Raw genomic sequence first — 25,867 nt, 5'->3', positions numbered from 1 at the left:
TAAGAGTGTTTCTAACACCAAATAAAAAGTCAACAATTAGCGATCACGCCTTCTCCTCAGTTAACCCACTGAAACCCTTGCTGTTAACAGTTCTTTACTGCGTGCTTTACCAGCACCTACATATCGTGTCGGTTCTTTCAGCTTTATTCATTAGGTTTTCAAAGGCATAAGTAGAGCACCAGAGGTGCGAACGCAAAATGTGTAGTTATCTGAAGAATTGATTTCCATGGCAGCGGGTCCAAGCGATTTCGCGTTGTTATAGTACCAGGAAAGGGAAAGCGGCACTTCGCCTCTGCCGCGCAGGCACAAGGCGACGTGCGGCAGACGCCGGAGTCGGCAGGTTTCGAACCTACGCGGGGAAGCCCCAACGCATTTCGAGCCCATCGCCTTAACCACTCGAGCAGGACAAATGCGAGCTCGCCGCTGCCGCATTCCTCCTATAATCAAACACGGACTGCGATTTGGCTGCGGAAACCTTTTTAAAGTTGCTCTCCGTTAAAAAAAATACCTTTCACAAGATTCGTGGCGGCAGACAGACACGCCTCAGAGGGTTTAAGGCTGGCTTCACGTTCAAATGATAAAGTCCCCCAGTCCGGATGTCAAAATGCAACTTTGGCAGACAGAAAAAACATCAACAAACCAAAAATGTGGACAAGGATTTTACAACCTGCACCACACTGCACTTTCAAAAGCATTTACATTCGTGTTAGACGCAGGAATTGTCTTTGTTTTGCGCGCTTATGAACGCCATAGAAAATGAAACAAAACAAAAGCCCTCAGCTCCTGTACTTGATTATAATGCCGTTACGTGTCGAAGCAGGAATTTACGTCATCTTACCACTGCAACATGGGGAATAGAGGGAAATGAACACACGCTACGAATCGTCTCAATCACTCCCTAGAGTCGTAAGGCACATTGAAGGGTGCACCCCCATCATTAATCGTTGGGCCTCTGTAAAAGGAAAGCTGTTGAGCAGTCTTTGAAACAGCTCGGATGAAACACTTGATTGCTTCCATGTGCATCTGGGGTTCATTTCTTATTTACATTTAATTCAAGGGAAAGGCTTGGGTCAGTTTCAGACGGCCTCCAACAGCGAGATTCAAGCGCCCCACCTTCAGCCCAATCTGCGCCGCCAGAACGCCAACGGCTCCTCTGGTCTTTGGGGTGCGGTTGTGACCCCGTAACCTAAAGTGTTGGTGGCAGACAAATGGAGACTAACAGGTGATGTCCTAGGACATGACTACATTGTGACACTCGGTGGGGATGGTGACCATTGCTTGGAAAAGAGTGCGAGGCCCCTTTAGAAAAACATTTTGTTAACAGGCATTCTGCCTCAGCCTAAACACCTATAGCTTGCAAAGCGCATGCTATTAGACAGGCACCTCTGCAAGACCTTAAGAGTCTCTTAAACTAGTGATAGTAAGGTGTTCCCAATGGGCGATGTTTGGCTTTCAAATCATCTCTCTGTGGAAGCGCCGAGATGCAGCTGTTTAAGGCTTAGAAGCAGCTGACTGTTTCACTACCTAGCTGATTACTGTCAGTCAGGGAGCTCAGAGGTGAAAAGCCTGTCTGAGAGACAATTCGCCGTCGATCAGTTCAATATGTTCCGTTCCTGCTCGGTGCAACTGAGATCATCTTGGTAGCCGTGTAGCTCAGATGAGTGAGAGCGTGTGTGTGTGTACCACCGTGATTGGATGCTGGTCCTTCTCAGGTCACAGTAAACCTTCTGCTGCCTAACTTCCCTAATTTTGGGGATCCCTTTGAAAAAGCAAAGGAAAAAAAAACTGTCTCTCATCAGCGTGATTGACCCTACCCAGTATGCCCCAGTGGCCTAATGGCTAAGACACTGGCCTCCTAAAACAGGGATTGTGGGTTTGAGTCCCATCTGGGGTGCTCCTGTCCCATTTTGAGCGTACAAATGTCCTTGTGATTTGCAAAGCTACAACCCCACCTTACTCAGTGAGCGTCTCTGCTTTTCTCTCACATACAGTTGGGAGAAAAACTTTTGTAAACAGCCCTTCGGAATGATGTGGATTTCTGCATGAATGGCTCCTAACATGTGATCTTATCTTTATCTAAGTCATAATAATTAATAAAGAGAGTCTGATTTAACAAACAACACACGCCCAACATTTGACATTGCTGTTTCTTTATTGACCAAATGGTTTAAACAATCAAGGTCATTGATGGAAAAAGTACGTGAACCCTTATATTAAGGAGCTAGTGGAACCTCCTTTATGACAAAAACCTCAATTCCCACTTTCTGTAGTGGCTGGTCAGACCTGAGCAGCGGTTAGGAGGTATTTTGGCCTATTCCTCTATGCAAAACTGTTTCAGTTCATGTATATTTTTGGGATGTCTTGTGCTGAATGGCCTGCTTCAGATCACGCCACAGCACTTCAATGGGATTGGGGTCAGGACTCTTACTTGGCCATCCCAAAATATGGAATTTCTTCTGTTTCAGCCACTCTGTTGTTGATGTACTCCTTTGTTTTTGTCATGCTGCATGACCCAGCGTCTTTCGAGTTTTAGATCACAGGCAGACACCCTGACATTCTGCTGTAGAATTTCCTGATACATCTTTGAATTCATCGGTCCCTTGATGATTGCAAGCTGTACAGCCTCCGCCATGCTTCCCAGGTGGGATGAGGTTTTGGAGTTGGTATGCAGTGTTTTGTTATCTCCAAACATAACGCTGTGCACATTTACCAACAAGTTCAACTTTTGTCACGTCTGTCCACAGAACATTGTTCCAGGAGTTGCTGTGGAACATCCATGTGGTCTTTAGCAAACTTGAGAGGGGCAGTGGTGGTTTTTTTTGGGGGGGAGAGCAGTGGTTTCCTCCGTGGTGACCTCGCATGATCACCACTCCTGTTCAGATTTCTTCTTATGGTGGACTCATGGACACAGACGTAAGACAAAGTCAACCACCTGTTCGCTAGATCCCATCCCCACTCAGCTAGTCAAAGATTCCCTCGAAGGACTGGCAGGACCTATAATTAGTATGATGAATGCATCGCTTGCGTCAGGCGTTGTACCTGATCAATTTAAGGTAGCGGTTGTTAGACCGCTCCTTAAGAAGTCAAATTTGGATCCACAAGTTCTTAACAACTACAGGCCTGTCTCAAAGGTCCCATTTCAATCTAAAAGTTTTGAGAGAATAGTTGTTGCCCAACGTCAATCGTATCTGGATTCAAATAATATACTTGAGAAATTTCAATCTGGTTTCTGAAACAGCATTAACAAGAGCCTTAAATGATATTCTCTTAGCTACTGATGCGCGGAATGCAACAGTGCTAGGTTGCAACAGAGCTAGGAATGCAAACGTTAGGTTGCGCTTCTTCATGCTGCATGGTCGGCATGAGTGGAGCTTTTTAAACGTCTGTACTTAGTGCGCCTCATAAGAAATCGTTTGTCCCCGTTCAAAAGAGATTGTGCGATGTCCTGCAGCGTTCGCAAAGCAAACCTTTGACAGTTTGAAAAGAGGAATTTATTCTGCTTCCTGTGCGTGCAGTAGTTACAAAGTTGAACGTCTTTACACGATCTGCTGCAGTTTTCAGTGGGCGGGCTTTGTCAGATGGCTTGGAAAAACGCACTGTGTTTCGGCTCGGGAAACATCATGAGCAGTGTCCTGCATGTTTTCTGTGTATAGCTGTCTTTTAACGCATACAGAATTCATTCGAAATCATTGATTTCTCCAATTAACAAAGGTCCCTTAAAGGATGAGTCAAAGTAACGTCTAATCGGATTAGTTTCCTTAGAGCTGGTTTAGAGTTTGCTCAAGAGTTTACCTTTCACAGATGCGCAAAGAAGAATGTTGGGGGTGCACGCTTCAAGGCGCCTTACAGCTGTAGGGAGTGATTCGAGACGATTCGTGGCGTGTGCTCGTTCCCATATACCGTACGCCCCGGGGTGCAGTGCTAGGATGACGTATAATACCGCTTGGGCACGTAACGGCGTTATACGCAAGTGCGGGACATGAGGGTTTTCGTTTGTTCGTTTTGTTTTGCTCTGCTTTGCTTTGTTTTGCTTTCCATCGCGTTGGTAAGAGCGTAAATAAAAAGGCGATTCCTGCGTCTACCACTAATGTAAGAGCTATTTCAAGTGCGACGTGGTGCGGCTTTTCAAATGCTTGTGGGCATTTCTCTGTTGTTGATTCTTTTTTTGTGTGTAACAAAGTGGCATTTTCATGTCCGGACGGGGAGACTTTATCATTCCGACATGAAGCCACCCTTAAGTCCTCTGAGGCGTGTCTGTCTGCAAGGCTTGTATTTTGGAAATGTTTTTTTGAAACGGAGAACGACTTTGAAATAGGCTTCCGCCGGCGCCTCGCGATCCAGGTAAGATTGTAGCAAGAACGCAGCGGCAGTGGGGCTTGCTGTAGTCGTGGCCGAGTGGTTAAGGCCATGGACTAGAAATCCATTGGCGTCTCCCCGCGCAGATTCGAATCCTGCCGACTACGTTGTCCGCCTCCAGTCGGTGTGTTTCGGCGCAAGCAAAGAAGCGCGCCTCTTTGCTGTTCCTGGTGGTTTTAAAACGCCCAATCGCTTGTACCCGCTGCCTTGGAAATAAGTTCTTCAGCGTCCGCGAATGGCATTTTGCAGTTGGAAGCAGATGTCGACGCGTTTTGCACAGAGCACCAAAAAAGCGTCTTTTTTGAAGGCCCAGGCACTGAGCATTGGTGGTTCAGTGGTAGATTTCTCACCTGCCACGCAAGAGGCTCGGGTTCGATTCCCGGCCAATGCAGTGGCTTTTGCAGCGAGCGGCTCCATCACTTGCACCCCCTTGCAACTCGCAACTCAAAAAACCCACTGAAGCTAAGCAGGTGTGAGCCAGGTCAGTACCTGGATGAGGGTGAGCTACAGGGAAAAACAAAGCTTCCAGCTGGAAGCGGTGTTAATGGTGCCGGCGGGGGGGGGCGCTCACCCTGAGGTCTGTGCGGGTCCCAATGCCCCAGTATAGTGACGGAGATGCTGTGTTGTAAAAGGGTGCTGTCTTTCGGATGAGATGTAAAACCGAGGTCACAGCGCTCTGTGGTCATTAAAAATGACCACCAAAACCTTTGACAAAAGCTCTTGGTAATTGATGGTCTTCAATAATGCTTCTCCTTTAGGTACATTTTAAATCAGCTGAAAACTGTTGTGAAATGGGGGGGCACTTCAGGCCAGTGTAGGATTTGGGTTACAAGAACCATGAAACTGCACGAGAAAGCCCGTACACTGAATTACACGGCTTTCTATTCAAAGGAGGGCAAAAGAAATTCCCTGAGATCGATTTTTGCAGCACAGAGAGGAACACTGTCGTGAGGCCGTTTAGCTCAGCTGGTTAGAGCGTGGTGCTAATAACGCCAAGGTCTCGGGTTCGATCCCTGTACGGGCCAGGTCCTTTTCTCCTCTCTTACCAAAGCTGTTAGGTTCCTTTCCGTGGTGAGAGGGGTTGTCATGCAACGCTGCCACATAGTGCCGACAGACAAGAGTGTTGCGGGAGAAGAGAAAAGTGTTTGAAGATTCAAGAGTGTCTTAGGTGGAGCCAAAATCAAGTGTCACAAATGCAAGTGGGAGGATTTCCAATGTTTAATATGGTAAAAATAAGCGGAAGTTATCTGCCGGTCCGGCACAGTCTGCCATGCTTTTGCCATATACTGTAAAGTGGTGTCGAACTGCAAATGGTGAGGCTCCAGTTATACATCGAGTGTCACATTAAATGACAAAAATGAAGAGAGTTAAAGCAGCTGGAGAGGTTTTCTTACAACTTTTGAGCTGACACAGTTTTGGAAAATGTTTTCTTCACGCTGCACTGTACAACATAGGCAGCCAAGAGTCTCCAAAACAAAACAGAATGGACATATAGGAGAAAATTCCCACTCGTCCTGAAGTTCCCAAAATCCAGCACTGAGCGTAAACAAAGTGTCTAAGTAGCGTGGGAATGCTAACCCTAACCCTAGCTGGAGTTTGAGCAATCCAGCACTGAGCGTAAAAAGATGAGTCAAAGTAACGTCTAATCGGATTGGTTTCCTTAGAGCTGGTTCAGAGTTTGCTCAAGAGTTTACCTTTCACAGATGCGCAAAGAAGAATGTTGGGGGTGCACGCTTCAAGGCGCCTTACAGCTGTAGGGAGTGATTCGAGACGAATCGTGGCGTGTGCTCGTTCCCATATACCGTACGCCCCGGGGTGCAGCGCTAAGATGACGTACAATACCGCTTGGGCACGTAACGGCGTTATATGCAAGTGCGGGACGTGAGGGTTTTCGTTTGTTCGTTTTGTTTTGCTCTGCTTTGCTTTGTTGTCTTTCCATCGCGTTGGTAAGAGCGTAAATAAAAAGGCGATTCCTGCGTCTACCACTAATGTAAGAGCTATTTCAAGTGCGACGTGGTGCGGCTTTTCAAATGCTTGTGGGCATTTCTCTGTTGTTGATTCTTTTTTTGTGTGTAACAAAGTGGCATTTTCATGTCCGGACGGGGAGACTTTATCATTCCGACATGAAGCCACCCTTAAGTCCTCTGAGGCGTGTCTGTCTGCAAGGCTTGTATTTTGGAAATGTTTTTTTGAAACGGAGAACGACTTTGAAATAGGCTTCCGCCGGCGCCTCGCGATCCAGGTAAGATTGTAGCAAGAACGCAGCGGCGGTGGGGCTTTCTGTAGTCGTGGCCGAGTGGTTTAGGTGATGGACTAGAAATCCATTGGGGTCTCCCCGCGCAGGTTTGAATCCTGCCGACTACGTTGTCCGCCTCCAGTCGGTGTGTTCCGGCGCAAGCAAAGAAGCGCGCCTCTTTGCTGTTCCTGGTGGTTTTAAAATGCCCAATTGCTTGTACCCGCTGTCTCGGAAATAAGTTCTTCAGCGTCCGCGAATGGCATTTTGCAGCTGGAAGCAGATGTCGACGCGTTTTGCACAGAGCACCAAAAAAGCGTCTTTTTTGAAGGCCCAGGCACCGAGCATTGGTGGTTCAGTGGTAGAATTCTCGCCTGCCACGCGGGAGGCTCGGGTTCGATTCCCTGCCAATGCAGTAGCTTTTGCAGCGAGCGGCTCCATCACTTGCATCCCCTTGCAACTCGCAACTGAAAACCCACTGAAGCTAAGCAGGTGTGAGCCAGGTCAGTACCCGGATGAGGGTGAGCTACAGGGAAAAAGAAAGCTTCCAGCTGGAAGCGGTGTTAATGGTGCCGGCGGGGGGGCATTCACCCTGAGGGCTGTGCGGGTCCCAATTCCCCAGCATAGTGACAGAGAAATAATCATGTTTGGGCAACTTTGGTCACCCCCATTTAACTTCTGTGGCAGGAAAAGCACACTTTTCAAAACGTGTTTTTCAGCTCGCTGTGACCTCTGTTTTACATCTCATCCAAAAGACAGCGCCCTTTTACAACACAGCGTCTCTGTCACTATCATAAGTGACTGCCATCATAAGAATATGAGTCCAATATTTTAGAATATAGTCAGAATGACTTCTAACCTTACCTGTGGTGTCTTTAATCCCTATTGCTCAATGCATGGTGTACGTACTGCATAGATGTGTCTTGAGAATGAGGAATGGGCCCCTGAGACCGTCATTTACCTGTTTCACAAATGATCGTATTTTACTAGAGATTCTGTTTGGGATTCAGATGTGCATTCGGACAGCAATCCCTTTCAAGAAATGATACGTACTGGATGAGGTCAAAGGTGCTGGAACACTGTATTTAGGATGTGTTTGCAGTGATTGTGTGTCTCCTGCTTCATCGCAGTGATATATAGATGTGCTCCTGTAATTTATTGGTACATGCCCAGGGCAGTAAGCAGTCTGAGGATTTATTTCCAGACGGCATAGAGCAGTGAAGCAGTGAAGTAGTGCAACACACTGGATCATTATATTATTAGAATCTATTCTACTTAAATTATTACATTATACACAATTTGAGTTCATTTTAAAAAGTAAAAGGTAATGAAAGGAATGCATTTTCATAAGAAAGATAATACCGATATGCATGTGATAATCTTCCTTATATCATGTAGTGCGTCAGTTGGACACTTTGTGGGCTTGAAATACAAAGCAAATCATGTTCTATGGTACAAGATAAATACAAAACGTAAGCTTTTATTTTAATTAGATTTGTTTATAAAGCATAAGCAATCATTTATTACATTAATATATGTGAAAATGACATTTTAGCATCATAATATTACATAAAGGTCTCTAGCTTCAACACAGTGATATATATATATATGCTCAGTGATTTATTGGTACATGCCCAGGTCAATAATCAGAATGAGGATTTATTTCCAGACGGGCTACAGGTAGTGTTGTGAAATACTTCAACACACTGGATCGCAGATTTAGACCCCCTGCACTCTTACTCCTTAAAAACCAAAGAAATGAAGATATGTAGCAATCACATTGTAACAGGGGTGACAGTGACTTAATGCTTATACTAGTGGACTTTTGGTACCTTTAGGGTACGGTGTTCCCTGAAGGGCTCTCAAACCCCACATTTCAGATGCCTAGCTGTATCGCTGATGTGTTGCACCTCAGAATCACTTTTAAACCTTACCTCTGGTATCTTTAATCCCTATTGCTCAACGCATGGTGAAAGTATTGCATAATTGTGTCTGAAAATGGGCACCTGAGAGACTCATTTGCCTGTTTCACAAATGATCATATTTGACTAGAGATTCTGTTTGGGATTCAGTTGTGCATTCTGACAGCAATCCCTTTCAAAAAACGATACATTCTGGATGAGGTCAAAGGTGCAGGAACACTGTATTTAGGATGTGCTTGCAGTTATTCTGTGTCTCTAGCTTCAACACAGTGATATATATATATATGCTCAGTGATTTTTTGGTACATGCCCAGGGCAATAATCATTATGAGGATTTATTTCCAGATGTGCTAGGGGTAGTGTTGTGAAATACTTCAACACACTGGATCGCAGGTTTAGACCCCCTGCACTCTTACTCCTTAAAAACCTGAAGCGTCTGGCGTCTCGCCGACGTCGAACACCCCCCTCAGGCTGTACTCGTACTCGGCTAACTGCTGTGGAACCCTGCGTGAGCAGCCGCTGCGCCACGGTGACGGCTGGCGACCCACGGACGCCCCACTATCGGCCGGCTCCAGCCCCGGCTGGTCCTCTAGAGCCTCCCCACACGGCTCCTCCTCCCGGGCCCGGTAGGGGGCCAGGCGGTCTCGGTGCAGGACCACCACTCTCCCCCATGTTCGCAACCGGACACGGTAGCAGACCTCGCCCACCACCCAGAGTACCTCAGCGGGCCCCTCCCACGACGGCGCCAGCTTAGGGCTGAGGCATTTGCGGTGGCGCTGGTTGTACACCCAAACCGAGTCCCCGGGCTGGAAGGCAGGCCCCCTGCAGCGCAGGTCGTAGTGCCGCTTCTGCCGGACCCCCGCCTGTGTCAGGTGGGTCCGTGCAAAGCTGTGCACCTGCTGCATCCGCTGCCGCAGGTCCCACTCGTTGTCCGGTCCAGCCAGCGGTGCCGACCAGTCTCCGGGCGGCGGGCCGAAGACCAGGTCCACCGGGGTTCACATTTCCCGGCCCAGCATGAGTGAGGCCGGGGTGCACCCGGTGGATTCCTGGACCGCGGTCCTATACGCCCAGAGCGCAAGGGGGAGGTGGCGGTCCCAGTCCCGTTGGTGCCGGGACACCAGGGTGGCCAGCTGGGTGGTGAGCGTACGATTAAACCGCTCCACCAACCCGTTGCTCTGGGGATGCAGCGGTGTGGTCCGCGTCTTAGTGATCCCCAGGCGCTGGCACACTCTGGCTAAGACCTGGGACTCGAAGTTACGCCCCTGGTCACTATGTAATTCCTCCGGCACCCCCAGCCAGGCAAACATCCCCTCCAGCAGTGCATCGGCCACCGTGGGGGCACTCTGGTCCGGGAGGGCGTAGGCCTCCGGCCACTTCATAAAATAATCCATGGCCACCAAGACGTAGAGGTTCCCGGCCTCGGTGCGCGGAAACGGGCCCAAAACGTCCACCCCCACCCGCTCCATAGGAGCCCCCACCTGGTGTTGTTGGAGGGGGGCCCGAGAGCGCTCGGGGGGACCCTTCTGCGCCACGCACACTGCACACGTTCGGCAGTTCCGCTCCACGTCCCGGTGGCAAAGACCCCAATAAAAATGGCCTCGGAGGCGCTGCAGGGTTTTTTTACCGCCAAAGTGCCCCACGCCCGGCTGGCCATGCACTGCTCGGAGCACCGCCCCGCGGAGCGACCAAGGCACCATCAGCCGCCACCGTACCTCGCCACTGGAGGGTACCCGCCACCCCCGGCGCAGCACCCCGTCCTTTACCTCCAAGGCCTCCCACAGGGCGCAGAGGGCCTTGACGGACTTTGGGTTTGGGGCGAGCTTCTCTCGCATAGGCCGCACTCCGGCTACCACTCCCAGCATGCCCAGCGGTACTACGAGCGCCTAGGGGCGCTTCCTCCTCACCACCAGGCGAGGGCGTTACAATACATAGAATATGCATGTAAAACGAACAGATCTTATCGAGAGGGTTATCAGAATACAAAAGGTATATATTCAGTCAGTTACAAAGTGTTACACATATCAAGAGGACATACGTTCAGTATATCATTCATTTAGACCATTTCATAAATGAACCTGGTTATAACTTCTACATTAGATACTGAAAACAAGTACATAACTCTTAGGAATTAAATTGATATCAACTGGTTGGGATAACAATTGAATTCTCGAGCAGTAATGCAGTGAAGTTGAATACTCATCCAATCTCTGGGGATTCAGATCTCCTGCGGGCACAAAGAAGCGGTTGCACGCTTGTTTCTGTCCAATCCGCGCTCTCTGTCTAGGTGCCAGGCTGTGCTGTGCGGGTTGCGACGGTGCCCTGCTGATGCTCACTGACCGGCTAGTTAGTGTTGGCTTTAACTAGCAAAGTTTGTGCACAGGAGAAAAGATGACTATGGGTCCCAGCAAGTCAAGAAGAAGACCGGTTCGTTCCTGATGAAGAGCTAGTTCTGAATAGTGATTCAACTGTCCACAGTTCCGACCTGTTCACGAGGCCTGCTGCTGGTGCTAACCTCGGGTGGATCCTCTGGTTACTCTCTGGCAACCTCCGCTCTATACTCTTAGAAGGAAAGTTCTGGCACTCGGACACACTGGCCGTTCCGTGGTTGTCCGGGCTGAGTCTCAGGATGGTCAGGAGGTGCGCTGTGAGAATGTCCTGCCCTTGGGAGCCTTCTGCTCCTGGGCTGTCCTGCCCTGGAATTCTCCTTTGAATTCCCTTTAGAAAACTCCACAGAAATCTCTACTGAATTCCCACTGAATCTCTCAGGCTCTCTGTGTTGCCTGTTTTTACCTGGAGGAACTTCAGCTTTCGGCTGAAAGATCCATGGGCATCAGAGTCCCACGTGGGTTACTCGGCCCTACCAGTCCCTGATTGGTTGATCAAGGTGAGATATGAGTCACTTACTCCTGACACTTAGGAATGCAGTCCAGATGTCCATCTGGCACTCCCTAGACAGATAGGCGCCAATGGATGACCATTGATCATGATAGCCAGGCTTAGCTAAGTGCATCCCCCTTTGGGAGCTGTCCCTTATCAAGGGAAACCTTAAATCAGCCTGCATGAATAGATTCTCTGTGGCTGCACCACAGAGATGAACAGAGAGATGAGGCCTAATTTGTGAAAGCTCAGAAACACTTAATTCTTTCTTATTAATAAGCCTCACTTCTAAAACAGGAGATTCGCGTTTGGGAATGCGCCCTGCCCTACAAATAAAACAGGTCTACAGGTCTGTTCTTTCTTTTTAAAGAAAAAAACATTGCTGACTTCTTTTTTTTTTGCCAGCCGCTAGCGCTGATTAGCAAGGTTTGTATTTCATGTTTTGCAAGTTGCATCCATTTTAAGAAAAACAAGTCGCGTTAAAGACAGGAAATGAATACTTGCATTTAATTAAGTCTAGCCGTAGGCGGTTGTCTATAATGACCAGTACTGTTCAAGAAGACAGAACAAAGAAGGCACCGCTGGGATTCGAACCCAGGATCTCCTGTTTACTAGGCAGGCACTTTAACCAACTAAGCCACAGCGCCCCAGGAGTGTTGTCCTTTTGCAGCCACTTGGACACACCTTTAGAAAAACATTTTGTTAACAGGCATTCTGCCTCAGCCTAAACACCTATAGCTTGCAAAGCGCATGCTATTAGACAGGCACCTCTGCAAGACCTTAAGAGTCTCTTAAACTAGTGATAGTAAGGTGTTCCCAATGGGTGATGTTCGGCTTTAAAATCATCTCTCCGTGGAAGCGCCGAGATGCAGCTGTTTAAGGCTTAGAAGCAGCTGACTGTTTCACTACCTAGCTGATCACTGTCAGTCAGGGAGCTTAGAGGTGAAAAGCCTGTCTGAGAGACAATTCGCCATCGATCAGTTCAATATGTTCCGTACCAGCTCGGCGCACCCGAGATGAGTGAGAGCCGTGTAGCTCAGATGAGTGAGAGCTTGTGTGTATTTACCACCGTGATTGGATGCCAGCCCTTCTCAGGTCACAGTAAACCTTCTGCTCAAAAAAAGTGAGGTAAAACCTCACTCTGCACAGTAAAACCTAAAAAAGTGAGGTTTTATTTAATCTCTGACCAAGGGAAACGTTTCATTTTTTCAAAGAAATGTTTGTTAAAAAATAAAGTCATAGTTCCATGGGATTCAATCATAGACCGTGTGACATGGAAGTCAGGAACCTAACCCACTAAAGCACTACAGAAACATTATCGACAGACAATGTACAGCGTGTACTATTCTTGTGTTGCGGTACATGAATATAATTATATCGTTATTAATTTCTAATTTATAACTTTATTAACTTTATAAATTTATTAACGTTATTAATTAATTTCACGACGCACAGACAGAGCGTGGGGAGCCGCCGCCTGTAAACACGGCTCCAGGCAGGACTCCGCTCTGCAGGAGCCGCAGAGCAGAGGAGATGGGGGCAGCTTAGCTCCTGTGCAGAGACCTGAGCTGTTGTTGCTGCGGACGCTGTCTTTTCTGCACTCGGGGTAGGAGTGAATGTTGAGTTGCCCTTAGAAATGAAGCAGAGCACTTCAACGGCACGGGTGTGTGTGTGTGCGCCCTGGTGATTCTGGGAGACAGATCGAACCTGGGCTAAAAGAGAGGGGGCTTAGCCCTCTTCCATTTGCTACTTCAAAGTTGTAGAACCCATTTGCATCTGCTAGGCGGCGCAGTCGTCATGCACAAAGAACGCTTTGAAAAGCGTCCAAAGCAAGTCATTCCGAGTTGGTCGTTTGTGTTTTCCGTTCAGACGCGAAATGCTGAAATGATCTCTCGGCTCCTCGGTTGTCATTTCTGCTCCGTAAAGGAATCACAGCACGCGTCGCCTTCCAGCACGCTGGGTCGGGACACGATGCCGGGGGTGGGAGCATCCGATGTCTTCCTCGTTAGTATAGTGGCAAGTATCCCTGCCTGTCACGTGGGAGACCGGGGTTCGATTCCCCGACGGGGCGTAGCTTTTCTTTTACCTCCTTAGAGAAAGGACTGCCTTTCACTTCTCTGTTTTCTAACACAGCGTCGTGCACCTTTTCATTGCTCTCGCTTTCAGAGCCTCCGCACAGCACACGACTCGACATCAGGAAGCACATTGAAGTGAAAGCAGGGAGCGCTGCGACATGCACTGTGCAGATCCCGCCACACTAAGAGGTGAGTGGGTCTGTTCGATGCACAAAGAACGCTTTGATAAGCGTCAAAGGCAAATCATTCCGAGTTGGTCGTTTGTGTTTTCCGTTCAGACGCGAAATGCTGAAATGATCTCTCGGCTCCTCGGTTGTCATTTCTGCTCCGTAAAGGAATCACAGCACGAGTCGGCTTCCAGCACGGTGGGTCGGGACACGATGCCGGGGGTCGGAGAGAGCGATGTCTTCCTCGTTAGTATAGGACCTGTCACGCGGACCTGTCACCTGTCTCCACCTGTCACGCGGGAGACCGGGGTACATCAGGACGCGCATTGAAGTGAAAGAAGGATGCGCTGCGACATGCACTGTGCAGATCCCGCCACACTAAGAGGTGAGTGGGTCTGTTCGATCACAGCGCTAGGCGAATCCCCAATCCCCTTTTGTGCGTGGCGACAAAAGAAGTCTGTTTTCGCCCGGTTTCAAACTGGGGACCTTTCGCGTGTGAGGCGAACGTGATAACCACTACACTACGGAAACGGTGGTAAGACATGCCCAGCGGCCCAGTGCTGAGCTTCGCCAATGCGATTCAGCTGCTTCCAGTGCCTTTATTGGAGTGCGCTGATGGACCGTGCTCTCTCTCCAGAGACCAGCACGCCTGTCATGGACGGAGCAGGAAAGGCGGCGTCACATTCTACAGCCCTCTCCACGCAATCGACGAAATCGGGCTGCTGACGTGGAGAAAATCGCCTCTCCAGAAAGTGCAAATATCATCTTGGAGAGTATAGATCCTATTGCCGAAGGTCAGCCCTGTCTACCAGAGTAACCCTCCCACCTCCTGCAGCGATGGTCAGCTGGTCTCACACGCGAGAAGTTTCGGCTGGAAACAAGCGCCCCCTCTTCTCGCACGTTTTGCACGTTCGAGTAGTTTTAATGCGGCTCCTTGGTACACGGTGCTGATCTTTTGGAAAGCAGGAGGCAAAACTGACACGTTCCCATACCGGGAGTCGAACCAGGGCCGCCTGGGTGAAAACCAGGAATCCTAACCACTAGACCATATGGCAGCGAACAACCCTCCTGTTCCCGGCATCATGCAAGCAAACTACATAAATATGAGAAAACGCAAGAGAGTTGTCACTCAAAGTGTCGAAGGGTCGATGTATACTGGGACTCAGTTGAAATGCAACGTCAGGACTTTTCCGTTTATGTCACACGAAGAGAGCACAGCCTTTTCCGCCCTGCCACGTGTGTATCGGTAACTCGCCGTGATCGTATAGTGGTCAGTACTTTGCGTTGTGGCCGCAACAACCCTGGTTCAAATCTGGGTCACGGCAGAATAGGGGCGTCTGCTTTTACTACTTGCATGAATGAAGGCAAAAAAAAGCCAATCGATGTGAACGAACGGCGCTTTACAGAGGAGTACTGCCTGACTGGATCGTTGATGAACGACAGAGGCCACTCCGACCTCTTCTCGGGTTTCTTCAATGACTTACTAAGGATCTTCTTCACATTCGCCCATGCAGGGGAAGCCAGTTACACCAAAGCAAACGCAGGAAAGTGCATTTCATGCAGAGACCAGGAGGGACCTGTTTACACCAAGAGTGGTCGGAGTATGGAACAATGCGCCCAGCCCTGTTGCTGGAGTCGATTCTTGATTAGATTTTGGGCTCACTAAGAGGCCCCCGCTGGGTACTAATCTTTCTGTTGTTCTCGCAGGTGTTGCGCTGCTTTTGAGCCGACAGCTCGTCTTGGTCTGTCGGGACAGCCCAATTGCAAATGATCGGCTCCAGGTACAGAAAAAACGTGCGTTTAGTACAAGAGTGCATGAACGCACCGGAAATACATTGGGAACAAATGACTGGTGGTTCAAGACCTCTGTGAAGTGCAGGAGCGTGCAAGAAGAGGCTGTTTGCACCCAGTCTCGAACCTGGGACCTTTCGCATGTTAGGCAAACGTGATAACCACTACACTACGGAAACCTGTACGGTTTGTTGCTGGTGTATCGCTTGCGTTTCGGGCTGAGAAAGGGACGCGTCATTTTAGGCAGGGGGCGCTGGAGAGAGGAACAAAGGGAGCGATGAAACAAAATGCCGAAACCCGGGATCGAGCCAGGGACCTTTAGAACATACTCTCACGAATCGTTAGAATATGTGCGTTTGATCATCAATTGCGTAACAACCACATTCGTTCGACTTGAGCCATCAAGCTCATAGTTTTCAAATCTTGAAAGCTGTCATTGAGCACATCATAGTCTGCAGTACGCCCCGTAACTTGCGTACTTCAACAGAAAGAAGAGCAGACAGCTCCATAAATATGCGAGGCGCAGAGAGTGCAAGGCGAGCCGCACACGTTTCGGTGGCTGAGAGAGGGCAGTTTTTGCTTCTGCATTTCCCAATTTTTAATGGCTGAGTGAGGGCACGATGCTGAAGCAGAGAGGCCACTTCAGCCAGAGAGACTTGTGCTAGGTGAGATCTGAAAAACGGACTCGCAACAGAAACAGACCAAAAAAGTATCGGTGAGATCAAAAGGCAAATGCAACATCCAGCAGAGGGCGTCTGAAGATTAGGGAACGGGCGACTGAAATCCATATGAGGCAAACTTTCCGGCTGTGCACTGCAGCTGGCCTCGTTGGCGTAGTTGGTAGCGCGTCAGTCTCTTTATCTGAAGGTCCTGAGTTTGATCCTCACACGGGGCATGGCTGCTTGCTCTTTTCAAACACTTGCGGCAACTGTTCGCTCATAACCACGTCTGGAATGCGTGACCTTTACACGGGGGAGAAGCAATGCCGCATCCCTTTTCTAAAGAACATTCATATTCAGAAATAAGTCAAGAAATTTGCCATTACTTTTGCTGTCAGCCTGCCCATGTTGCCAAAGAAAGATTCACTCGGCGTCAACATGACAGAACAGCGATCACTTGAAAACACTGTTCCACACTCCGTAAGCAAGAACTTCAGTGTTTGCAGTCACCCGATATGCCGATAGTCAAAGGAGCACAAAACACGAAGCGTCAAAAGACAAGATGAGTTGATGGAAAGACCGTTGAATTGATGAGCACAAAAGTTCAGCTCGTACAATAGGCAACGAAGGTCCCGGCGTCATCATCGCACTTGAAAGGACTGCCTTGCAGACTAAGGGCAGTGGGAGGTTGCTGTTTTGAGATGGAGGCATTGGGATGGTGGGCCGAGATCTATTCTTCTTAAGGAATTCTTCATCGTGAAAGATCGGTCCACAGATCATCCAAAGAACTTACAAATTTTTGGGACTCAGGGAATCACGTCTTGAAAATACGGCTTGGACGCGTAACGGCATTCTATCCAACTATCCAACTGCAGGACTTGAGGGTTTTTTGTGCTTTGTTCTGTTTTCGTTGACATCGCATTCGTAAGAGCGTCAAAAAAAGGCAATTCCAGCATCTAACACGAATAAAAGGGCTATTGAAACTGCAGGGCTGCGCAGCTTCTAAAATCCTTGCACACAATTCTCCGTTATTGTTACTTCCTTCTTTCTGTCTAACAAAGTTCCCTTTTCCTGACCGGACGGGGAGACTATCATTCCAACTTGAAGCCAGCCTTAAGTTCTCCGAGGCGCATTTGTCTGCTAGCATGCATTTTGTGAAATTTTTTTTTGTTGTTGTTAAACCAAAAGCGACTTTGAAAAAGGTTTCCACCGCCGCCCGGCACTCTATGTTAGACTGTATCAAGAAAGCAGCATGCGCTGCAGCCGTGGCCGAGTGGTTAGGGCGATGGATTAAAAAGCCGTCGGGGTCTCCCCGCGAAGCTTCGAGTCCTGCCCCCTACGGTGTTGTTGTGTGTCTGCGCAACAAAGGAAAAGCACCCATTTCGCTCTTCCCGCGACTTTTAAAACACGAATGATCTGGATTTCTACATGAATGGCTCTTAAAATGTGATCTGATCTTCATCTGACGCATAATAATAAATAAAGACAGTCTTGTTTAACAAACAACACACAACATTTTACATTGTCAATTCAGTTCAAATCAATGTATTTCTATATAGCGCCTTTCACAACAAGGTTGTCCCAAGGCACTTAACAATGCAAGTTGTTAAGAGCCTTGTGTCTAATATGCCGCCTAGGTTACGTGCTGTCTCTTTGAGGCAAATGTTTAAATCCTCTGAGTTAAGTGCTGAAGTTATAGTAGTCCTATCAGTATTGTTGCCTCCGATCAACAGATCCTCAGTTTTCTCAGAGTTGAGTAACAAAAAGTTTTCACACATCCAAGTCTTTCCTTCATTAATGCATTTAACTAAAGTGATAATAGAAGAGTTGTCATTTGGTGTAAACAAAATGTTTATTTGAGTGTCATCAGCATATGAATGAAAGTTCATATTATTTTTTCGTATTATCCTACCTAGCAGCAGCATGTAGAGAGAGAGAGCAATATTGGTCCCGGCACTGATCCGTCTGGTACCCCAAATTGAACTGGTGACGTTGATGAAGCAGTACAATTATTAGATATTTGAACATAATGAAAACGATGAGTAAAATGTGAAGTAAACCACTGAAGGACGGTTCCAGATAAGCCAACCTCAAACTCAAGCCTGTGTAACAAAACAGAGAGGTCAACCGTGTCAAAGGCAGCTCTAAGATCTAGAAGCACAAGCACTGTTGCATTCCCCGCATCAGTAGCTAAGAGAATATCATTTACGACTCTCGTTAATGCAGTTTCAGAAACCAGACTGAAATTTCTCAATTATATTATTTGAATCCAGATACGATTGACGTTGGGCAACAACTATTCTCTCAAGACTTTTAGATTGAAATGGGACCTTTGAGACAGGCCTGTAGTTGTTAAGAACTTGTGGATCCAAATTTGACTTCTTAAGGAGCGGTCTAACAACCGCTACCTTAAATTGATCAGGTACAACGCCTGACGCAAGCGATGCATTCATCATACTAATTATAGGTCCTGCCAGTCCTTCGAGGGAATCTTTGACTAGCTGAGTGGGGATGGGATCTAGCGAACAGGTGGTTGACTTTGTCTTACGTCTGTGTTCATGAGTCCACCATAAGAAGAAATCTGAACAGGAGTGGTGATCATCCGAGGTCACCACGGAGGAAACCACTGCTCTCCCCAACAAAAAAACCACCACTGCCCCTCTCAAGTTTGCTAAAGACCACATGGATGTTCCACAGCAACTCCTGGAACAATGTTCTGTGGACAGACGTGACAAAAGTTGAACTTGTTGGTAAATGTGCACAGCGTTATGTTTGGAGATAACAAAACACTGCATACCAACTCCAAAACCTCATCCCACCTGGGAAGCATGGCGGAGGCTGTACGGCTTGCAATCATCGAGGGACCGATGAATTCCAAGATGTATCAGGAAATTCTACAGCAGAATGTCAGGGTGTCTGCCTGTGATCTAAAACTCGAAAGACGCTGGGTCATGCAACATGACAAAAACAAAGGAGTACATCAACAACAGAGTGGCTGAAACAGAAGAAATTCCGTATTTTGGGATGGCCAAGTAAGAGTCCTGACCCCAATCCCATTGAAGTGCTGTGGCATGATCTGAAGCAGGCCGTTCAGCGCAAGACATCCCAAAAATATACATGAACTGAAACAGTTTTGCATAGAGGAATAGGCCAAAATGCCTCCTGACCGCTGCTCAGGTCTGACCAGCCGCTACAGAAAGTGGGGGTTGAGGTTTTTGTCAATAAAGGAGGTTCCACTAGCTCCTTAATATAAGGGTTCACGTACTTTTTCCACCAATGACCTTGATTGTTTAAAACATTTGTTAAAACAGCAATGTCAAATGTTGGGCGTGTGTTGTTTGTTAAATCAGACTCTCTTTATTGATTATTATGACTTAGATAAAGATGAGATCACATGTTAGGAGCCATTCATGCAGAAATCCGGCATTCTATCCAACTGCAGGACTTGAGGGTTTTTTTGTGCTTTGTTCTGTTTTCGTTGACATCGCATTCGTAAGAGCGTCAAAAAAAGGCAATTCCAGCATCTAACACGAATAAAAGGGCTATTGAAACTGCAGGGCTGCGCAGCTTCTAAAATCCTTGCACACAATTCTCCGTTATTGTTACTTCCTTCTTTCTGTCTAACAAAGTTCCCTTTTCCTAACCGGACGGGGAGACTTTATCATTCCAACTTGAAGCCAGCCTTAAGTCCTCTGAGGCGCATTTGTCTGCTAGCATGCTTTTGTGAAAGTTCAAATTTGGACAAACACAATCTGTGGCGTTTAGCGTGACATAGTCTTGCAGGCATCGTGCTGTCTCACTGCAATACTATACCGCTGGAGGAAACAGTCCATCTGGCCATGAAACTCATTTGAACGTCTAGCTACAGCAACTAACAATATCATGATTTATTCAGGATGTGTGGAATCAGCACGTCCCGGAGACAGCTTCCGAAATCGTGAGCATTCTCTGGTGGTGTCCTGCTGGGATCCTGTGGGCGTGTGTTGGTGGTATAGTGGTGAGCATGCAAAAGCCACTGCATTGGCCAGGAATCGAACCCGAGCCTCTTACTTAGCAGGCAAGAATTCTTCCACTGAACCACCAATGCTCAATACCCGTACCTTCAAAAAAGACGCTTTTTTGGTGCTCTGTTCAAAAAGCGTCGACATCTGTTTCCAGCTGCAAAATGCCATCCGCGGACGCTGAAGAATTTATTTATTTAGACACCGCTCAGAATCCCCTGTAAGATTCTCCCTCAGTTCCTTTGAGCAGTGTTTTACCTCTTTCAAAAGGCTTCACTTTCCTAGTCACATTCCAAGGCTCATCGAACCCGGGCTGTTTCCTCCAGCGGTATAGTATTGCAGTGAGACAGCACGATGCCTGCAAGACTATGTCACGCTAAACGCCACAGATTGTGTTTGTCCGTTCGTGTCAGTCGTCCTGCAACCACGGGAAGTGGGACACAAACATGCTGCAATGCTTTCAGGACGTTAGGATTTGTTTATGCAACATCCGAGAAGAGTACTTGTGGCTTGAATGTGAACTGTACGTGCCCGCCCCCTTTCCTCTGTAGTGCATGAGTTCCTCCCGGCATGCCCTTCGTCATTGTTCTGTCATCTTGTATTTAAAGGGTTGTATTCCTGCAGCTGAAAATAAGCAACGGTTTTCTCACAACGCCCTTTGTTTCCGACGGAGCCCTTGTCTGTCATGAAATTCTTCAAAACCTCAAACTAGAAGAAGAAGACGACAAATATGAAGCGTTACAGCAACGACATGCCATGAGACGATTGATAACGTTTCCGTAGGATCCCCGCGGTTGCCTGGCAACCGTCAGCTTTGCGCAGTGGCAGTATCGTAGCCTGTGAGGTTTAGCCGAGGCGTGATTATTACTAGTTGAAAACTTTTCCCAATACCCCCCTTCCGCCGGTTTGCAATACAATCGGCGAAAGCAATTTTTGATAGTCTCGTCAGAGACTGAGCAAGGTGTTTAAAGACAGATTTTGTCATGGTGACATCATGATAGAAAGAAACGAGCTTGTTACGTTTCAACAGAAACGCTCTTTAGCTCTTTCAGCGTTATGCAGAGAACAGCGTCTGTCGAGATCACTTTTGAGTCAGCGCGAAACGCCGTGTGCTGTCAGTTTGATTTCATATTGCTTGTAGCGGCGCCCGGCTTTTGTCTGTCAAACGTTAGGTTGCGCTTCTTCATGCTGCATCGTCGGCATGAGTGGAGCTTTATAAACGTCTGTACTTACTGCGCCCCATAAGAAATCGTTTGTCCCCGTTCAAAAGAGATTGTGCGATGTCCTGCAGCAAACCTTTGACAGTTTGAAAAGAGGAATTTATTCTGCTTCCTGTGCGTGCAGTAGTTACAAAGTTGAACGCCTTTACACGATCTGCTGCAGTTTTCAGTGGGCGGGCTTTGTCAAATGGCTTGGAAAAACGCACTGTTTCGGCTCGGGAAACATCATGAGCAGTGTCCTGCATGTTTTCTGTGTATAGCTGTCTTTTAACGCATACAGAATTCATTCGAAATCATTGATTTCTCCTATTAACAAGGGTCCCTTTTTGAACCTGCCAGAAGCATTCTTTCAATGTAACAGATTTACTCCGGGGAAAGGCAGCATGACATTGAGAGTAGCTCAAGCTTTCAGCACCCGTATCGGACTGTGTGTATGCAGACACCGCTCAGAATCCCCTGTAAGATTCTCCTTCAATTCCGTTTTGCTCTTTCAAAAGGCTTTGCTTTGCTAGTCACAATCCAAGGCTCATGACAGCATTTGGAACCAATCGCCACTGCGTTGGCCGGGAATCGAACCCGGGTCAACTGCTTGGAAGGCAGCTATGCTCACCACTATACCACCAACGCACGCCCACAGGCGCCCTGCAGGACACCACCAGAGAATGCTCACGATTTCGGAAGCTGTCTCCGAGACGTGCTGATTCCACACATCCTGAATAAATCATGATATTGTTAGTTGCTGTAGCCAGACGTTCAAATGAGTTTCATGGCCAGATGGACTGTTTCCTCCAGCGGTATAGTATTGCAGTGAGACAGCACGATGCCTGCAAGACTATGTCACGCTAAACGCCACAGATTGTGTTTGTCCGTTCGTGTCAGTCGTCCTGCAGCCACGGGAAGTGGGACACAAACATGCTGCAATGCTTTCAAGACGTTAGGATATGTTTGTGTAACATCCGAGAAGAGTACTTGTGGCTTGAATGTGAACTGTACGTGCCCGCCCCCTTTCCTCTGTAGTGCATGAGTTCCTCCCGGCACGCCCTTCGTCATTGTTCTGTCATCTTGTATTTAAAGGCTTGTATTTCTGCTGCTGAAAATAAGCAACGGTTTTCTCACAACGCCCTTTGTTCCCAACGGAGCCCTTGTCTGTCATGAAATTCTTCAAAACCTCAAGCTAGAAGAAGAAGAAGACGACAAATATGAAGCGTTACCGCAACGACATGCCATGAGACGATCGATAACGATTTCCATAGGATCCCCGCGGTTGCCTGGCAACCGTCAGCTTTGCGCAGTGGCAGTATCGTAGCCTGTGAGGTTTAGCCGAGGCGCGATTATTGCTAGTTGAAAACTTTTCCCAATACCCCGCTTCCGCCGGTTTGCAATACAATCGGCGAAAGCAATTTTTGACTGTCTCGTCAGAGACTGAGCAAGGTGTTTAAAGACAGATTTGGTCATGGTGACATCATGGTAGAAAGAAACGAGCTTGTTACGTCTCAACAGAAACGCTCTTTAGCTCTTTCAGCGTTATGCAGAGAACAGCGTCTGTCGAGATCACTTTTGAGTCAGCGCGAAACGCCGTGTGCTGTCAGTTTGATTTCATATTGCTCGTAGCGGCGCCCGGCTTTTGTCTGTCAAACGTTAGGTTGCGCTTCTTCATGCTGCATCGTCGGCATGAGTGGAGCTTTTTAAACGTCTGTACTTACTGCGCCCCATAAGAAATGGTTTGTCCCCGTTCAAAAGAGATTGTGCGATGTCCTGCAGCGTTCGCAAAGCAAACCTTTGACAGTTTGAAAAGAGGAATTTATTCTGCTTCCTGTGCGTGCAGTAGTTACAAAGTTGAACGTCTTTACACGATGTGCTGCAGTTTTCAGTGGGCGGGCTTTGTCAGATGGCTTGGAAAAACGCACTGAGACATCATGAGCAGTGTCCTGCATGTTTTCTGTGTATAGCTGTCTTTTAACGCATGCAGAATTCATTCGAAATCATTGATTTCTCCAATTAACAAGGGTCCCTTTTTGAACCTGCCAGAAGCATTCTTTCAATGTAACAGATTTACTCCGGGGAAAGGCAGCATGACATTGAGAGTAGCTCAAGCTTTCAGCACCCGTATCGGACTGCGTGTATGCAGACACCGCTCAGAATCCCCTGTAAGATTCTCCTTCAATTCCGTTTTGCTCTTTCAAAAGGCTTCGCTTTGCTAGTCACAATCCAAGGCTCATGACAGCATTTGGAACCAATCGCCACTGCGTTGGCCGGGAATCGAACCCGGGTCAACTGCTTGGAAGGCAGCTATGCTCACCACTATACCACCAACGCACGCCCACAGGCTCCCTGCAGGACACCACCAGAGAATGCTCACGATTTCGGAAGCTGTCTCCGGGACGTGCTGATTCCACACATCCTGAATAAATCATGATATTGTTAGTTGCTGTAGCTAGACGTTCAAATGAGTTTCATGGCCAGATGGACTGTTTCCTCCAGCGGTATAGTATTGCAGTGAGACAGCACGATGCCTGCAAGACTATGTCACGCTAAACGCTACAGATTGTGTTTGTGTTGGACAGTTGGACCCTACAGCTGGACCCTCATCGACAACCTGAATAGCTTATTCAGAAGCAGTGCTGGACCGGGAACGAACCAGCTTCTTCCCAGGCACAAGAGTGACTTGTGAGGACTCGCGGTCACACTCTGTGCATAGAGACTTTCTACCAGCCAGCCGGACTGCTGGTAGATCCCCTCGGAGCAACGACTGCCCTGCGCGCCGCAGTCAGATTCCTCCGTCCGTCCTACTCCGAGCTGCACCTTGACTGGTTGGCCGGTAGCCAGAGGATGCCGGGACAACGCCCATTGGACAACCGCTGGAACAGAGGCTGCAACAGAGCCTGTCAGCTGGTTTGGTGTTCGTGCCGGGAAATTCCAAATCCATACACAGTGGATAAGTAAACCCCATGTTCTACATTGCGTCTCGAGAATTCAATTGTACCTCAACACAAGTTGTTATCAATTTAATTCATGAGTAATGTATTTACTTCCGAGTTTAGAGTAACAGTGGGTAATAACACTGATTAGCGATTTGGTAACCGAACGATATATATTGACATATATTCTCTGTTGTGTATCTCTTTGTGTTTGCATCTCTTCGGGATTATATACCTTGTATATTGATAACCCTCACAGTAAGGTCTGCCACTCGTATCCAGGCAGACTAGTATATGTTTGGTGCACAATTTATATTAATAAATGTATCTAGTGTATTGAACCCCTGTGTGTGCGTTGTTAGTTGTTCTGACGATTGATTTTCTAAAAGCCCCAACGAACAACCTCGTGATTACTGCTACAATTAATAATTGTCTCAGTAAACCCATCAAACCATTACATTTAATGGCGTCCCTGGGTGGGCGAGTTAAGAATGAAATGAGAATCAGTCGCACAGAATAACTGATGTTGCTGTGAGTTCAAGTTCAGCACAGCACCGCGGCTTCTATACGCGAATACCGGGTGTGCTGATAACTGCGTAAAGAAATCCCCCTGTTTTCTAGCGTTTAGTGTAACGTGTGCTGATTGGAAATCCATCTGCTCGGGTGTCTAGATTCCATACTGTATTTTGGAAAAAGAAAAAAAAAAGTAATACTCTTAAAGTTTCTCTGACGTAATGACAATGGCTGCTAAAATGTCTGAAGTGGAGTCGCTTATAAGTACTATTTCTAGCGACGACAATCCTGGTTACTGGAGTGGTATCGAAAAGTTGAACTTTGATGATATTGAGAAGCTGCAAGTAGATTTAGTAGCTAAGGTAGCGAACCAGCTTAACACAGGAGGGTCTGTGAAAGCAGTTCTGGTCCTATCGAGTTTCACCTTAAATCTAGCTAAACAGCTGGAACTGTCTTTGTCCGAGCTGACAAAGTTTCAAAAGCTTCAGGGAACGCTAGAAAGATATAAGGCGGAGCGAGTTGAGTTGTTGGATATAATCAGAGAAAAGAGAGTGAAAAATGAGGAAAGTGAAGACTGACTCAGGGAAGCTTTAGGTAAATTAGATGACTTGTCTGCTAGAGAAACTGCGGCTGAGGTAGCTAGGAGAGACCTGGAAGCGAGCTTGAAAGAAAAAGAAAAAGAAATTGAGAATTTAAATGAGCTCAGCCAGGAAAGGCAAAAGGAGTCAGATGCTGCCGTACTGGAAGCAAAATAGACTAGATCCCACTTGCATGCCAGCCCACCTAGCAGCCCGGAGCGCTCACCCAGCGCGCCGGGAGGAGGTTTCTCCCGGCCAGGGTCTGTGGTCGGATCGGCATAGGGGAGATCGCCGAGTCCTGCGCGAAACGCAAGGGCGAGTCAGTTCAGGCATAGACCCCCTGCTCCTGATCACGGCCGTCTCCCTGCCCGCGGAGAAACCGTAAAAATTAACCTCCACTCCCTGAGGCAGTTAGCCAAAGATGTAGAAAGGTTTAACCCGTCAGTGTCAGGGAATAATGTGGAGACCTACATCGATGAGCTGAGATATACTTTGCAGTTTATGCCCGAAGCGTCCGAACAGGAAAAGGCTATGTTAGTAAGGAAAACTACCAGCCG

At 47.7% G+C, this 25,867-nt stretch overlaps 6 non-coding genes across 6 annotated transcripts; 2 read left to right on the top strand and 4 right to left on the bottom strand.

Annotated features, from left to right (window-relative positions):
• Positions 1-11,961: 11,961 nt before the first annotated feature.
• On the bottom strand, positions 11,962-12,035 carry trnat-agu (transfer RNA threonine (anticodon AGU)). The gene has a single exon. It is a non-coding gene; the product is annotated as a tRNA-Thr (tRNA).
• A 2,578-nt stretch (positions 12,036-14,613) lies between these two features.
• Positions 14,614-14,685, bottom strand: trnae-uuc (transfer RNA glutamic acid (anticodon UUC)). Its single transcript has one exon. It is a non-coding gene; the product is annotated as a tRNA-Glu (tRNA).
• Positions 14,686-20,891: 6,206 nt separating this feature from the next.
• Positions 20,892-21,033, top strand: LOC138225729 (U4 spliceosomal RNA). Its single transcript, XR_011184200.1, has one exon. It is a non-coding gene; the product is annotated as a U4 spliceosomal RNA (small nuclear RNA).
• An 823-nt stretch (positions 21,034-21,856) lies between these two features.
• trnag-ucc (transfer RNA glycine (anticodon UCC)) lies at positions 21,857-21,928 on the bottom strand. Its single transcript has one exon. It is a non-coding gene; the product is annotated as a tRNA-Gly (tRNA).
• A 653-nt stretch (positions 21,929-22,581) lies between these two features.
• On the top strand, positions 22,582-22,723 carry LOC138225786 (U4 spliceosomal RNA). Its single transcript, XR_011184257.1, has one exon. It is a non-coding gene; the product is annotated as a U4 spliceosomal RNA (small nuclear RNA).
• An 822-nt stretch (positions 22,724-23,545) lies between these two features.
• On the bottom strand, positions 23,546-23,617 carry trnag-ucc (transfer RNA glycine (anticodon UCC)). Its single transcript has one exon. It is a non-coding gene; the product is annotated as a tRNA-Gly (tRNA).
• Between the last annotated feature and the right edge of the window lie 2,250 nt (positions 23,618-25,867).

This window comes from Lepisosteus oculatus, unplaced genomic scaffold (assembly GCF_040954835.1).
Source record: "Lepisosteus oculatus isolate fLepOcu1 unplaced genomic scaffold, fLepOcu1.hap2 HAP2_SCAFFOLD_103, whole genome shotgun sequence".
Taxonomy (NCBI): Eukaryota; Metazoa; Chordata; class Actinopteri; order Semionotiformes; family Lepisosteidae; genus Lepisosteus; species Lepisosteus oculatus.
Note: the sequence above shows the minus strand (reverse complement) of the source record. Positions and strands in the feature narration are given on the sequence as shown.